Source organism: Mauremys mutica, chromosome 6 (genome assembly GCF_020497125.1).
Source record: "Mauremys mutica isolate MM-2020 ecotype Southern chromosome 6, ASM2049712v1, whole genome shotgun sequence".
Taxonomy (NCBI): Eukaryota; Metazoa; Chordata; order Testudines; family Geoemydidae; genus Mauremys; species Mauremys mutica.
In genome coordinates this window covers 9,054,430-9,070,969 of record NC_059077.1, presented here as the reverse complement: position 1 = coordinate 9,070,969, position 16,540 = coordinate 9,054,430, and positions in this window count along the sequence as shown.

Genomic DNA, 16,540 nt, shown 5'->3' with positions numbered 1-16,540 from the left:
TGAAAAGTAGCAAGAACTTGTCAGTGAAGTAAACAGGTGTATGTCTATAAGTCAGTGTCACCTGGCATTCGTTTAGTTAAATGCACAGCTGTTGTTTCCACTTTTTGGCTCAACTCCGTTCATTTTTTTTTACCTCATCCTCTCAGCCTCCCACCTGCCTTTCACCCTTCTGTACACACTCCTTTACTTGATTATTTTCCCCCACACATCCCAGCATAAGTAGCTGAGGATGTTTAGTGTAACAGCTGGTTGTATTAGGAGAAGGTAGTTTGGTAAAGTTTAAAAATTACCGTCAATCCAATTTTACAAACTCATTCAAACACTGGGGGAGAAAAATCAGACAGCCCCTTGCCTACACACACTTTCTAGGCAAAACTCAAAATCAGACAGCATCCTGATGCTACGAAATCTATAAATGTTGCATATAAGCAAGGAATATTAAATAAAATATTAAAAGACTAATGCTGCCTGGAAAATTTATAGAGTTGGAGTTGTCTGTCTGAAATTATGCCCTTCATGTGCTTCATCTCCCCTAACTTGGCTTCTCTGAGGGGTTTGTTTGGGCAATAAATGCTTTTTTAAAAATTCTGTGGACATATACAAAATTTACAAAGGACAGATTTAAACACCACATTTTAAAGGTACCTTGATTTTTTTTAAAGAGAGCTTTTGCTAGAAATAGGGCTCACAAACTAGTTGCTAAAAAGATTATTTTTTCCTCTGATGGTAATTGCCATCATCACCTCTAGGGAAGCAACTATCTGGTGCTTTGTTGCTCCATCTGTTAAGGAAAGATGGTCATCTCCATGATTAAGTTGAAGCTAGCCTTCAGTGAAAGCCCTACTTTTGATCCCTTACCTGACATTACAAACTCTAAAGAAATCTCCTCCAAATTTCAAAGGTCTGAACTTATGGGAGGGTAGAAATTTTCTGTGAAGTTTGATGGAAAATGGACGAGGGAAATGGGAGAGTTCAATCACTGAGGTGCTCTTGTTTCCTAAAGACGTTTCTAATGTTCATTTACCTCATTCAAACTCCACAAGAGCTTGAGCTCCACTTTTGATTTAACTGGCTCCCTCGCCTCGTCTCAGTGGAGGAAGGGTGGGTGTTTGCAGAAGGATGGAGTTATCCAAAGCAGCTCCCACACACATCGTGTGAACTACTTAAATCTGGTAACACCCATTGTTTCATGTTCTGTCTGTGTGTGTGTGTGTGTATATATATATATATATATATATATATATATATATATATATATATATATATATATATATCTTCCTACTGTATTTTCCACTGCATGCATCCGATGAAGTGGGTTTTAGCCCATGAAAGTTTATGCCCAAATAAATGTGTTAGTCTCTAAGCCCTGGTCTACACACACCCCCTAATTCGAACTAGGGTACGCGAATTCAGCTACGTGAATAACGTAGCTGAATTCGAACTACCCTAGTTCGAAAACTTACCCGTCCAGACGGCGGGGAAGCGAAGTCCGCGGCTCGCAGGTCGACTCCGGCAACTCCTCCTGACGCGGTGGAGTACCGGAGTTCGACCTAGCGCTTCCGGAGTTCGAACTATCGTGTCTAGATCAGACGCGACAGTTCGAACTCCGAGAAGTCGAACTCCCCGCGTCGGACTGCAAGGTAAGTGTAGACCAGCCCTAAGGTGCCACAAGTACTCCAGTTCTTTTTAAATCTGCATGGCTCTGATGTGAACAACACTATTGTGGGGAGCAACGACAGGCAGGAACAACATGCAGCCGGTCAGGGAGGCATCTATGGGGAAAGGGGGCAAGAGACACACACACATTGGTGTTTGAAGGGGAGGGTGGGTGTACCTCATGGGGCAGAGAAGGCTGATCTGGGGAAGAAAGAGGGACCCTGCTAGAATTCTAGAGCTTGTTCCCCCAACAAATCCCATTTACATGTTCTCCGCTCCATTAATGGTCTCTCTCAGTGTTGTAAGGAACAGAAAGGGATGCTACATTAAGTCATGGGACTCTAAGCTGCGGGCCAGAAGGGGATGGAAGATGAAGGGGTGGCTGTCTGTCCCTGAACAAGTTTCAAGCTCAGCAGGAGTCCCTTCAGACCTTGGAAGATGCTCTCACTACTGAAAACTAAGGAAATTCCGGGGAGGGGGAGGAGAAATTATTAAACAGGCACGAAGGCTGTAAAAAATGTCACTTTCTTAGAGGAAAACTCCTCAAAAAGAATGGTGTACGCAAATGTATGGTTACATTTCAGGAGAAGACACAGTGGGAGGAGGGACACTACCAAGAAGCACCGCCATCTGGTTGAACTGCTGGGGTGCATCATGGGAGTCCCATGACCATAGTGCATTATGGGAGATATAGTCTAGCCAGGAAACCTGGCCTATAGAGGAGAATGGCAGCCTGATGTACCTGCACGACAACACCCCCCTCCCCGCAAGGTGCTGAGGCAGCCACGGTTCAATGTCAAACTGACGCCAGACAGAATGCCTTGACATCAAAACTTTTCTGAAAAAAATTCAGCATGAAAACAAATGTCAAAATATTGGAATTTCTCATGGGACAGAAATTCTGTGGGTTTTGACCTGCTCTGTGCCTTCTCATATTTGCTCATTTTTATTTATTTGTATTACTGTGGTTTCTAGAAGTCCCAGCCAAGGTCAGGGCCTCATTGTGCAAACATATAATAAGAGGAGTCCTTGCTGTGGAGTGCTCACCATCTAAACAGAGAAAGAACAGGAATCCTATTTTCTCCATTTTATAGACTGGGAACTGTGGCACAGAGAGACTTAATGGCTTGTCCAAAGTCATGCATGAAGATTATGGCAAAGTCAGGAATTAAACTCAGCTCTCATGAATTCCCCTAAGTCCATCCTTCTTTTCCTACCTAGGTTTGTGTACCATGCCCACTGCCCTGAGTGAGGGAATCATGTAGACACCCAAGTTAGTTTTACTTTAACTAGCTCAGGTACCAGATCAGTGGCCACAGCAGCATGGACTTGTGTGGGCCATACAAGCCCACCCAGAACACTAGGTAATTACTTGGGTGGCTAGTCCATTCTGAAGCCTGTTCTGCCACAGCTGTCCTGCTCCAGTTCTGGAGCTAACTAGATTAAAGCTCAAGTGCGTGACTCCTCTTGATTACAGTGTAGACATGTAGCGAGCAGGTACCTCTACTCCCACTGGGGCTGACTGCCTCTATCATCCCCTGACAACCTGAAAGATGGGACTTTGTATAGCTGAGTACCAGCCTCTGTGGAATAAATCACACAGGAATAGCAATCTATGCAGACCTTACACTGTATGGTGTATCCAGCCTTGACTATTTTCCAATCTCACCATAATATAGGACTATATTACCAAGGAACATAGTTCCATGGAGGGAGAAAAAACAAATAAGAAACAAGGTACCACCCCATTTTGTAAACTGGAAGGACTTCAGCTAATGCTCCATAACAACTGGCTTAATATACAGTTATTACAAAGCTTCAGATTTTTGACAGGTTAAGTGCTATTAAATCATTTTGCTCTGAAGGCACTAAAAGGTCACAAGATGAATTAGTTCAGGCCGTCTTAGCCTAGTTCTCAGTGCAGTGCTCCACTTAGAAAAGAATGGGAGAAAAAAAGAGAAAACTGAACTGGAAATTATGACCTTCTAAATGTCTACAGGATGTGAAGCTGTGAAGAATGCCAGTGCCTTGTCAAAAGCAGGCAGATGGCTTGCAGGACTTTCTTTCTTTCATAGACTTTGATCCAAAATGTTGCATTCTGCCCTCCAGGAAGAATTTTCCAGTTGAAAGGATCAGCAGCTATAACCCTACCTAGTACTTAGAACATGCAATAATTTCTTTTAACAAAGCATTTCTTTTAACAAAGCATAACGTAATGTTTTATTTCTATGCCACTGTTCTAAACAGAGAACAACTCCACTGACCTTAGTAATGTTACTCCGGATTCTCAACAGTGGGAGAAGGTGTGAGCCTTACTAGTGCTAAGTATCATCAGTGTGTGTTGAGCCTATTTAAAGGTCTTATTTCAACCCAGAGGGCAAATAAATTCAGTAATCAGAACCACTCTGCCCTTCACTCACCCCACTGGAGTCTAAAAGTTGCAGATCTTGTACTGCTTTAGCCAGAGGTTTTAAAACAGCAGGTGATCTTTATATTCAATAGGACATGAGGTGCATTACTTAAGCACAACTGACTGAATAAAGGATGGAGCAGTGACCTTAGCTTTTTGATTACTTCGCATTTCTGGATTTATGTCAGAGATTTAACCTCATTTTAATGTAGCTTTTTTCTGTTTATTATGTTCTGCTTCTTTTATTTTCTATTTCGTGTGTGTATGTGTGTGTGTTTTGTTTTGTTTTTAAGGCTAGTTTCCAGCTGCTCACTGAAGAATCATGCATGCCAGCAGCCTAACTTTAAGCATGTGAGTAGTGATGGTGAAGTCAATGGGACTTCTCATGTGCTTAAAGTTTGGTGCATGCTTAAATGTAGACACCTGTTTAAGTACCTTGTTTATCTGGACCTTATTGTGTTTTATTAACCTGTTGGAACACCACACTTCAGATTCTATGTCCTATTGCTATTTGTTCTGCTTTTGTAAAGTCTCCTTCTGCCCTTGTATTTCCAGCTAGATACAGTACTCATTTGCGATCCTGCACTGTTGGGTGGTGGTGATGTGCACGGTTAAACTATGACATTCATCTCATCATTCCTACCTGGTTTCAGTTTGTAACAAGTTAACACATCTGGTCAAAACATTTTTCTGTAGAAAGTTTTCCTGCGCAAAAATATAGTTCTGTCAAAAATGAAAGATTTTTTTTAAACCGGAAAAAATTCAATTCCAATGTCAAATTTTGGTTTTCCCATGAAATTTTGAAACAAAAATGTTTCCAAATGACATTTTGAAGCAAACCAAACCAAACCTGTTGTCATTATTTTTGTTTCTAAAACCGAACCACTATTTTAAAGGAAAATGTTGAATGAAAATAAATATTTTTGTTCCATAGTTACTTAAAAGATTGTTTAGGAGGGTTTTTTTGGGAGGGAGGGGGGAATGGTTGGTAATTGGTGGATTTATTTTATGAGGGGAAGCAGCAGTTAGAAAGGGTGTTTGGGGAGGCAACTGACGTACACTACTGGAATATGGCCATATGATGTTTTTTTTTTTTTTTTAAGATTTAAATCTCCATATAGGTGAATTAACCCTCATGCAAAAAATGGTCTTGGTACCACGTACAGGCTCATCAAATGCCCTCATCAGAAAGGTTCACGTGAATTTAGCAGTTTTCATTCCCAAACCCAACCAGAGGAAATCTAAACCCAACCATGGTATTATACTAGTGATTAAGTATGGCCTGGATCTGGCCAGTTTGTTGTTCATGTGTGGCTTGCATAACAACCATATCACGCAGAATCTCTACTTTCATTCAACAAACAAAAACATTTTTTTTAAAGTAAGTTTCTAGCCTTCATGATTATGAAGGAAATTGTCAAAATGCCAACTGTGGATAACTTAACCCAGTGTTGCCTTCCTGAATCTCCAGACAACCTGAAGCACTAGCCCTAGCAGTTGTAAACTCCCCTGTCCCCTCCCTGGGGTTGTCAAATAAAATGACGCTTTAATGTCAACATTAACTATTTCATTGCTGATCATTTTAGTGGATGACGTGGAGGCAGAGGTGAGAATGGGAGATTGCTGCAGAGAAACTATGCAAAAGGAAGAAAGAAGGAGAGATACAAAGACAAGGAAGAATTACTTAACAATAATAGTTATTAAACTTTAGTTACTATACACAGGCCAGATTTTAACTTTAATTTCTACCCTGGGTAGAGGTGAGTATGGCGCCCACAATTTATACTCCAACTCACATACCATTCCTAAAAGCGGATTTCACCCCTCTTTGACATCACTATACTAGTTTATGAGAATCAGAAAGGGAAAGTACCAGTGGACAGTTTCACTTTCCATTTATAAAGAGACTGGTCTAGTTTAATTGCCTGGCTGTAGTGCAAAATGCAGACAAATAATAGCTGACTAGAAGGTTTAGAGAGTGTTTCTGGCATTTTTTAACTCACAGAAAAGGGGAAAAATAGATGATGTTAGGGTCAAATTCATCCCTAGAGTGATGCAATTGCAATTAAAACACACAAAAGAAGGATCAGTCACCAGTGCCTTATAAAAAAATACTCACACCAAGTAGAGAAAATAAATGCAATCAATAGGGTTTAAACTACTAAGTGTTGCATGTGAGCTCTATATTGAATGCTAGAGAGGATAAAAAATAGGACAAAGAAACATGATTTTAATTTAAAGGTATTTATCTCTTGACAGTGTCCCTTTAAAAGTCTGTGCATTTATTCTGGTTATTCCTAAATCCATCTGAATAATTACTGCTGCAGAAATTCTGCATCTTGACAAATATTCGGATGGTGCTTTCATTTGCCTTAAAAAGATAAAGATTTTAGCAAGTAAAATTAATCTTATTTAAACATTTTTGCTCTTTAAATGATTTCTACTTTGTAAAAATGGACAGAAGTTCACTGACTCCCCGACAGTGGGATTTTCTCATTAGCACTCTGAATATTTAACATAACCTGTTTGAGCACAGACCTCTTATCCAGGTAAATGTTAGTCAATATAAAAGCTTTCGGAAAGATTACTTACAAAGCCTGAGCTTTAGCTGTCCTTAGAACAGATCTAGGAAATGCCCCAGCAATATTTATGGCCCATGGGGGAAATGAATGACACTCCATGTGTGATAATTGCTATTTTGGTTCTGCCCAGGCATTAAGCCCAGGCCCTCCAGAGAGCTGGGTGTGGGTGGGACACTGCTGGAGCTTGAGCTAACTGGCTTCGTTCTGCAGGCAGCTGCACACTAAGCTCTGATTCAGATTTGAGCCCGTCTCCCTTTGGCCCCCACACAAATTGATCTGATTTGGGTCACAAGCGCTCAGGACTTGAGTATTAGACGCCTGCTGGCCTGGGTCTGAGCCCAAGTCCCACTTTGACTTGGGTCCAAATCCTATCATGTTGCAGTGTAGATGCAAGTCAAGCTGTAGACCCTGGTCAATAAGGGTATGTTTACACTGCAATAAAAAACCCACGGCCTTGAGTCTCAGAGCCTGAGTGAACTGACTTGGGCTGCAGGGGCTTGGACTATGGGGATAACAATTGCAGTGTAGATGTTCAGTCATGGGCAGGAGCCTGGGCTCCGAAATGCCAGGAGGGGGGTGGGTCTCAGAGTCTGGGCTCAGCCTGGAGATTCTCACATAATTATGACTCCAGGAGCTGGGGCGTTCAGGAAAATAACAAATATAGTTAGACTTGTGTCACAGTTCAGGGGAAATGCACCTGTTTTCCCCCATTTATGTATTGTTGAAATGGAACCCCTAGATATTGAACCCAGCCCTGGTTGCTGCCGGCTCCACCTGGCAGAAGGGTTACACATTAGTCATAAGAACATAAGAGAGGCCGTACCGGGTCAGACCAAAGGTCCATCTAGCCCAGTATCTGTCTACCGACAGTGGCCAATGCCAGGTGCCCCAGAGGGAGTGAACCTAAAAGGCAATGATCAAGTGATCTCTCTCCTGCCATCCATCTCCATCCTCTGACGAACCGAGGCTAGTGACACCATTCTTACCCATCCTGGCTAATAGCCATTTATGGACTTAGCCACCATGAATTTATCCAGTCCCCTTTTAAACATTGTTATAGTCCTAGCCTGCACAACCTCCTCAGGTAAGGAGTTCCACAAGGTGACTGTGCGCTGCATGAAGAAGAACTTCCTTTTATTTGTTTTAAACCTGCTGCCTATTAATTTCATTTGGTGACCCCTAGTTCTTGTATTATGGGAATAAGTAAATAACTTTTCCTTATCCATTTTCTCGACATCACTCATGATTTTATATACCTCTATCGTATCCCCCCTTAGTCTTCTCTTTTCCAAGCTGAAGAGTCCTAGCCTCTTTAATCTTTCCTCGTATGGGACCCTCTCTAAACCCCTAATCATTTTAGTTGCCCTTTTCTGAACCTTTTCTAGTGCTAGAATATCTTTTTTGAGGTGAGGAGACCACATCTGTACACAGTATTCGAGATGTGGGTGTACCATGGATTTATATAAGGGCAATAATATATTCTCAGTCTTATTCTCTATCCCCTTTTTAATGATTCCTAACATCCTGTTTGCTTTTTTGACCGCCTCTGCACACTGTGTGGACATCTTCAGAGAACTATCCACGATGACTCCAAGATCTTTTTCCTGACTCGTTGTAGCTAAATTAGCCCCCATCATGTTGTATGTATAGTTGGGGTTATTTTTTCCAATGTGCATTACTTTACATTTATCCACATTAAATTTCATTTGCCATTTTGTTGCCCAGTCACTTAGTTTTGTGAGATCTTTTTGAAGTTCTTCACAATCTGCTTTGGTCTTAACTATCTAGTCATGACTCCTAGACACATTCCATGTAAACGAACAATAACACAAAAACATTTGCATTTTTAATACAATGAACTCCTAAAATACTTAACCTTAATTCAGTCAGGTTTGTCCAGGATGTCAAAGGAAATTGCCCTGTCTGTCACAATTTGCAATCAAATCATGCAAGCTAGTAACACTACTCAACACGAAGCAGCAAAGAATCCTGTGGCACCTTATAGACTAACAGACGTTTTGCAGCATGAGCTTTCGTGGGTGAATACCCACTTCTTCGGATGCAAGACTTGCATCCGAAGAAGTGGGTATTCACCCACGAAAGCTCATGCTGCAAAACGTCTGTTAGTCTATAAGGTGCCACAGGATTCTTTGCTGCTTCTACAGAACCAGACTAACACGGCTACCCCTCTGATACTTGACTACTCAACACATATCGAATAACAGGGCTGACATAGAAAACAAGCATCCCATTTCACAAAAATTGTTGAGGTTTTGCAATTTGTTTTCATTCTGCAGCAAAACAAAACTGAAACCTTTTAAATCTTTTCATTAAAAACTGTACACCTGGGTCCCCAGAATAGCCAATTACTTGTTGGGGATATGGGACACCAAGGTTTAAGTCCCTTATCTGAATTAAGCAAAGTTTTCGGCATCTGAGTTGAGTACTCTAACCATTGGATATTGGGGGTGGGGGAGAAATTCCTCACTATCTCTCTCTCTTTTTTTTTTTTTACTGGACATTCCATCCTGGGCCTGAGAAACCTTCCTGATAGCATTGTCCCCCCAAAAGCTTCAGTTTCAATGAACCAGCACGTTCCAACGAAAAAGCAGCTACCTACCAGCTATACTGAGCAATGAGTTACATGTGCATTCTCATAACATTAAAACAACCCATCCCCGAGTGTGAGTTTATACCAATACACAGTGAGTTAATATGCTGTCTCCAGCATACACTCTGACTTGCTAAAAATCATATTTCCCCAGCACGTTACCTCTCCCAATCACAGCACACCAAGTACCATGGCCCCTTCCCCTCTCCTTGCATAGACACATGGTCAGAAGGAGGAAGGAACTTCAGATGCTGTTGGTTTCTGGGAGCAAAGTGTGTCCCCTCTGCCAGTGAGACGTTGAGCACAAGGACACCATTGGAATTTTTAGATGTTGTTAATAATAGACTATTTTCTATAGTTGGCCTCCCATGATGCACTGCAGCAGCGTAGTTGGAAGGGAGATCATGGTGCATCATGGGAGACATGATCTAACCAGGAAGCTTGGCCTATACTTGGGAGTGGGAGCATGGGACACCCAAACTACACCTCCTTTTCCATTGAATAAACCTTGACTGAAAATTCCTGACCCACTCTACTATTTTCTTTCTTCTGGTTTGTTTCTAGATGTTATTCCAACCATTGCAGCTTCACTCTCTGACCTCATTCCTTTTCCTATTCCCTTTCCTTCCTTACATTTCCCCTCCTCTTTCTCTTTTTTCCCCCTGATTTCATGCATCTATCAACTCGGTTCATCTTCCTTCCCTTATTATATGTAATAAAAGGGAAAAAACAACAGCAAAACAAATAATTAAAAAAATGGAAATAATATGACCATTTGCCGCCCATGGCTTAGATCACTCTGCTTGTATATCTCACCCCCCTCCACACACACACACCCTTTGCCTTGTCTATTCAGACTGTAAACTCTTTGAGGAAGGTACTCATGCATTAGCACCTAGCAAATTGCATCCCATTCCTAACTTGGGCCCTTAGGCACTACTGCTGTTCAAGATATTCATAAATCATCTGGAAAAAGGGGTAAACTGTGAGGTGACAAAGTTTGCAGATGATACTAAATGACTCAAGATAGTTAAGTCCAAAGCTGACTGAGAAGTGTTACAAAGAGATCTCACAAAACTGGGTAGCTGGAAAACAAATTGGCAACTGAAATTCAGTGTTAATAAATGCAAAGTAATGTACATTGGGAAACATAATTCCAACTCTAAGTACAAAATGATGGGGTCTAAAGTAGCTGTTACCACTCAAGAAAGAGACCTCAGCGTCATTATGGATCGTTCTCTGAAAACAACTGGTCTTTGTGCAGTGACAGTCAAAAAAGCTAAGAGAATGTTAGGAATCATAAGGATGTTCCTAATGGAATGTTATAAACATATATATTTATAAAATTAGGAAATGGGATAGATAATAAAAGAGGGAATATCATAATGACACAAAATAAAGCCATGGTATTCCTTCCCAGACTTCAAAAAATATTAGAATTGAAAAAGGTACAGAGAACAGCACCAAAAATGATGAAGTGTATGGAACAGCTTTCATATGAGGCAAGATTAAAAGGACTGGAACTTTTCAGCTTGGAAAAAAAGATGATAGGGAGGGATATTATAGAGGTTTATAAAACCAATAATGATGTGGAGAATGTGAACCGGGAAGAGTTATGTACCCTTCACATAAAACAAGAACTAGGGATCACCGAACAAAATTAACAGGCAACAGGATTAAAAGAAACATAAGTATTTCTTTGCACAAGGCACAGTCAATGTGTGGGACTCAATGCCAGGGGATGTTGTGAAGGCCAAAAGTATAACTGGTTTAAAAAAAAGCGTTAGATAAATTCATAGAGGATAGGTCCATCAATGGCTATTAGCCAGGATGGTCAGGGATGCAACCCCATGCGCTGGATGTCCATAAAATTCTGACTGCCAGAAACTGGGGCTGGATGATAATTGCCCTGTTCTGTGCATTCCCTCTGAAGCATCTGACACTGATCGCTGTTGGAAGACAGGATCCTGGGCTAGATGAACCATTGGTTTGACCCCATTCCTACGTTGTTGTGTAAATAACAACAAATCCCAGATACTTAAACTATGGTAGGGCCAAATTCCCTTTTCAAGATTGGATCTCTCTCTTAGAGCATCGAGCGCAATATGTTGGCCCTCTCATAAAACAAATTAATGAATATAATAATGAGTTGCTGAATAAACGTGTAGCCTTAATGGGGTGTTAACAAAAGGGTGACATATTTTTTATTTGTTTTGGTTTGTTGTTATTATTGTCATCCTTGGAGGAGAACTAATATAAAGAAACCTTTTCTCAGCTCTCCTGAAAAATCACGAGTGCAATGGAAACTGAGGGAGATCAGCACCTGATATCCACAGACTTTTTCCTGCTGTTTTCCCTGCTTCTGCTTTTTTGAGTGTGTCTACTTATTTTGTAGCTGTCGGTGGGATGCTAATGTGTTATGACAGATCCACCCTATGCCAAAAAAATCTTGAAGATTGGCTCCACTGTATAATTATGCCTATGATAGAACAAACCAAAATAAATCATTTATTAGAATGCATATATTATATGCTGCATGGTGTTCGGGGTGTCAGACAAAATAGTCTTAGAATTGCAGGAAATATTGGTTTGGTAGTTGAAGTATTTCAAAGATAAACTATTTGAAATAGCTTATTTCTTGACAGGGCTTCTCTAAGGGTTCCCCCCGCCCTTCCTTCTTCATGTCAGGTCTGGCTGTGTTTGAAATTTCTGGGTCTACCATTGCTTGTGCTACACACACACACACTTACATTTACACTTACTTATTTCTCCTGAGAAAAGACTTCAACTTCATGGCAAAACTGAAGAAAGCATGTCAGGATGCTGTCGGAGAAAGAAGCTTCTTTTCTACAACTGTTTTTGGACTTCGGCCAAAATTCACCCTCACTGCCTTTTACTCTTGACACATTTTCCCTGTGGAGTGAGGGGATTTTTTTTTTTTAACAAGTGGCAGGTTTTAAGTTGTGCGCCTCCATAGCCAGTCTAGGAGTCCAGGATTCAAAGAGCAGTGACGCTATATTCATGTCAATATTAAATAAGCATGGCATTTAAAGGTAACTCTGGGCAACTTTTCTTTTGATGGTATCTTGGGATTTTTTTTAGAAAGGTTTTTATATAAGACATCAAATAGTTATGAGGAACGTGGCTGTGCTTTTTATAACACAAGAAAGGTTAAGAGCAGAAATCTTTATAGACATTGTAAGAAGTTCCAGGGGAACAGAAGACTCTGTGGACTCAGAAGATGGATTTCACCTTCAAGAGTTGGATTCAAGTTCACCAGAGAATCTCAAAGTAACAAGCATTTTGATCTCAGCTCAGTTCTTCAGGGCTTTGTGCGTCTATGTGTGTGTTGGTTGGTTTCTCAGAATGAGCTATATTTTGCATCTAATCTAACGAGGTTAGTTCCCCACAGATTAGAATTCAAATGGCAGGGAAAGTGCTGAAGCTTGCCTGCCAGAGAGACAAAGGGGGATATGTAGGTCTCCAGTTTTGAGCCTGTTCAAAGTTCATGAAAGATCTCACCAGTTTCAAAATGATTTGAACTTCAGGAATGAAAGGTATTTTTAATTGGCTTTGGGGCAGCTTCTTTATTCAGGGTGCTTTAGTGGTGTATGCTGGCTCTGCCTCTCCTCAGGTCCACAGAGAAGCATCCACCGAGAATGGATAGGTGTCTTGAGACAGGTTAGAGTTTTGATGTGAGGAATAGAAGAAGGGGTGGGGGGAAGGAGTCTTTAGAGAGTATGTATGAGGGGAGAGAGTGAATAGAAAGAGTCTGGGAGAAGAGAGAAGGTCTACAGAGAAGGATTGGAGCAGGAGTTGAGTCAACTACGGAAATTTGCAGAGGGGGACAAGTCCCTAAAGGCAGAGAGATGGAATCCTAGAAGACAAATATTTTGAAACAGGCAGAGGAGGAGCTATGAGGTTCTGGCCTGCAAGCAGATAAAAAAGAAATGATAGCCACTGTATGTAAACAAGTGAGTCAAGAGAGCCTGTAGATAGGACGAAAGGGGAGAGAGAAAATCGATGAGCTCATCCTGGATGCAGAGATACAACAGGCAAGGCCGTAGGAAGTGAGAAAAATGATAGGAGAGGTAAGAGAAGTAATACACCAGTAAATCTAGCTGCCACCAGCTCTGTATTCCCACCCACCCAGAGGGAAGGCTAGAGACTGTGCAATATTAAATAGGGTCATTAAAGACCCTCTTCCAATCCAGGAAGATTGCCCAGAATTGAATCAATCTGATCTCTCTCTGAAAGACAATCTTGTGTGCTTAAAACGCCTCAGTCTGAGCAGGGAATTGTCTCACCTGCAATGGGATTCCATTGAATCACACTGATTTCTTGTTTGAAACCCCAAAATCCTTTCCTGTACAGAGAAACCGGAAGGAGACAGGACTCTAAAATGGGCTACTGATCCTCTCCTTCCCTGCTCCTTCTCCTTAGTTCTCACCTCTGATTTCCCCACTCACTCTCTTGGTCTTTGCTCCTTCTCACCTTTACAGTGTGGCTCAGAAACACATAAATACTAAAGGAAGAGAGAGAAGGGATGGAAACAATTTGCAATAGGTCCAAAATCATGGTTTGGCCAATCAAAAAGCTTTAATCAATACTTTATAAGCAAAACAGACTGGACTGACATTCAATGACCAAAGCATCATGAATGAGCCAGAATGTAAGACGGCGATGGCACAAACGTATTCAAAGAGGATGTTTCATTAATACTACTCTACTGATCATGTACACAGCTGAGTGATTTATCCATGTTTTTGGTGAGATAATGAGACTGTGAATGGGCAGACTTCTCCTATTTAGTCACCAAACAGTGTCTATGAGTTTGCAGCTCATGGGGAACCATGGAGACAAATGGCAGAGACATGATACCTGTCTGTGGTTCTGGGAACACAACATTTATTTCTATTGACAGAACAATCTTCAGCCCACGGAGTATGAATATCAGGTGCCACCAGTGATGAAAATGCCACCTTTTCAGAAGTTGTGTTCTATCAGGAGTATTAACATGAAAAGGTACAGAAAGAAGGATGGTCTTGAGATTAAATCACTGGCCTTAGGACTCAAGAAATACAGATTCAATTTCCAGTGCTGCCAAAAACTTCTTTGGGCAAGTCATTTAATCTCAAGTGCTTTAGTTTGCCATCTGCAAAATGAGGATAATGCTACTTCCTTTCTCCTATCCCTTGCCTATCTTATGTATTTAGATTGTAAACTCTTTGGGGCAGGGTCCGTTTCTCAGGCCTTTTCTGTACTAGAAAGTTGTATCTCTTTGAGAATCTTCCCCATAGAATGGACACAGTTATAAAGGTATCATCATATTTATATCAATATAGCTTGTTCACATACAGGAAGCTATGCCAGTATAACTGTGTCATAAGAATATAAGAACGGTCATGCTGGGTCAGACCAAAGGTCCATCTAGCCCAATATCCTGTCTTTTGACAGTGGCCACTGCCAGGTGCCCCAGGGGGAATGAATAGAACAGGTAATCATCAAGTGATCCAACCCATCCACTCTAGGAGTTATACCAGTACTCTTATATTGGTAAAAAACCCACCACCCCAACCAACATAGTATCAGTAGAAAATCTGTGTGTAGACCAGACCATATTAGTTGTTTGTAGAGCACTTAACACAATGGAGCCTTGATTTCAATTGGGGCCACAAGGTACTATTATAACAGGGGATGGCAAACTGGATCCTGGCCTGTCAGGGCTTTCAATCCGGCCCGCAGGATTGCCAGCCCACTGGCACAGTGGGACTAAGGCAGGGTCACTGAAAACCCTGGCCCTGCGGCCCCTGGGGGAGAGGGGGACAGAGGGCTCCATGCGCTGCCCTTGCCTGCAGGCACCACCTCCCGCAGCTCCAATTGGCTGGGAACTGTGGCCAGTGGGAGCTTCAGGGGTGGTACCCACATGCGAGGGCAGTGTGCAGCCGAGCCGCCAGCCCTACCCCACCCCACCCCACCCCATCCCCAGGAGCCACTGCGGGACATGCTGGCCACTTCCGGGAGCGGCATGGAGCCAGGGCAGGCAGGGAGCCTGCCTTAGCCCTACTGTGCACTGCTGCCACCCCGGAGCAGCTCGAGGTAAGCGGTGCCGGGCCGGATCCCGCACCCCGATCCCCTCCTGCACCCTGCACCCCAACCCCCTGCCCTGAGCCCCCAATCTCCTGCCTTGAGCCCCCTGCTGCAAACCTCCTGCATCCCAACCCCTTGCCCTGAGCCCCTTCCTGCACACTGCACCCCCTCCCAAGCCCTGCACTCCCTCCCTCACCTCTGCCCCAGCCTTACATTCATGGCCCTGCATGCAATTTCGCCACCCAGATGTGGCCTTCAGTCCAAAAAGTTTGCCCACCCGTCCTATAATATAAGTAATAATAGTGTGCAACAACTTCTTGTGCCTCTTGATAGAAACTCGTGCCCCACACATATTAATTTTAGAGCTGGCAGAAGCCACTTTTTGGAAGGTTTTGACAAATTTTGAATTACTTTGCTCTGAATTCTGAAGAGTGAGCTACGAAATGAAGTGACAGCGAAGAATCAAGACGCTTCAAATAGCTGCATTATGGAAATGGCAGGCGCTGACATTGACATGGGATTGCCGGCTACAGAAAAGATTAGATGGAAGAATGTAAGGAAAGGAAAAAATCCAGCCCCGAAATAGTGGGAGTAAACATTGACGCTGTAAAATATATATGCTGGCAAAACGCTGTCATCCCAGGCAGTGTTGTGTCAGCCCAGACTCTGCCTGACCATTCAATAAACCGTGGAAACTTTCTGGAGTTAATACCACACGATGAGCACGACTGTTCTGGACAATTAAGTCGCACATTGTATTTCAGACTCTCTCAGGCTGCAAGATACAGATGCCAGCTTTGACAAAAAGGTTTTGCTGCAGGAAGGAAGCATTTCTCAGCAAGGTAACAGCACAGAAGTCCCTACGTCCTCTCAGAGGCAGTGCCATAAAGTTGATTGTAAAGGTAATTACTGAGCGCGTAGGATATTTTCTGTCTTCGTAGTATCAAGGCACTATGGCCCATTTTGTGCCGTGTCGATGGCACCTAAAGTTAATAGAGGAAGTCACAGAATTGGTAGAATTCGGGGGATAATGGCTTAGGGTATGTCTGCACTTCAATTAAACACCCGCGCCTGGCCCGTGTCAGCTAAATTTGGGCTTGTGGGGCTCGGGCTATGGGGCTGTTTAATTGCAGTATAGGTGTTCTAGCTAAGGCTGCAGACTAGGCTCTGGGGCCCTCCTCATTAATGGGG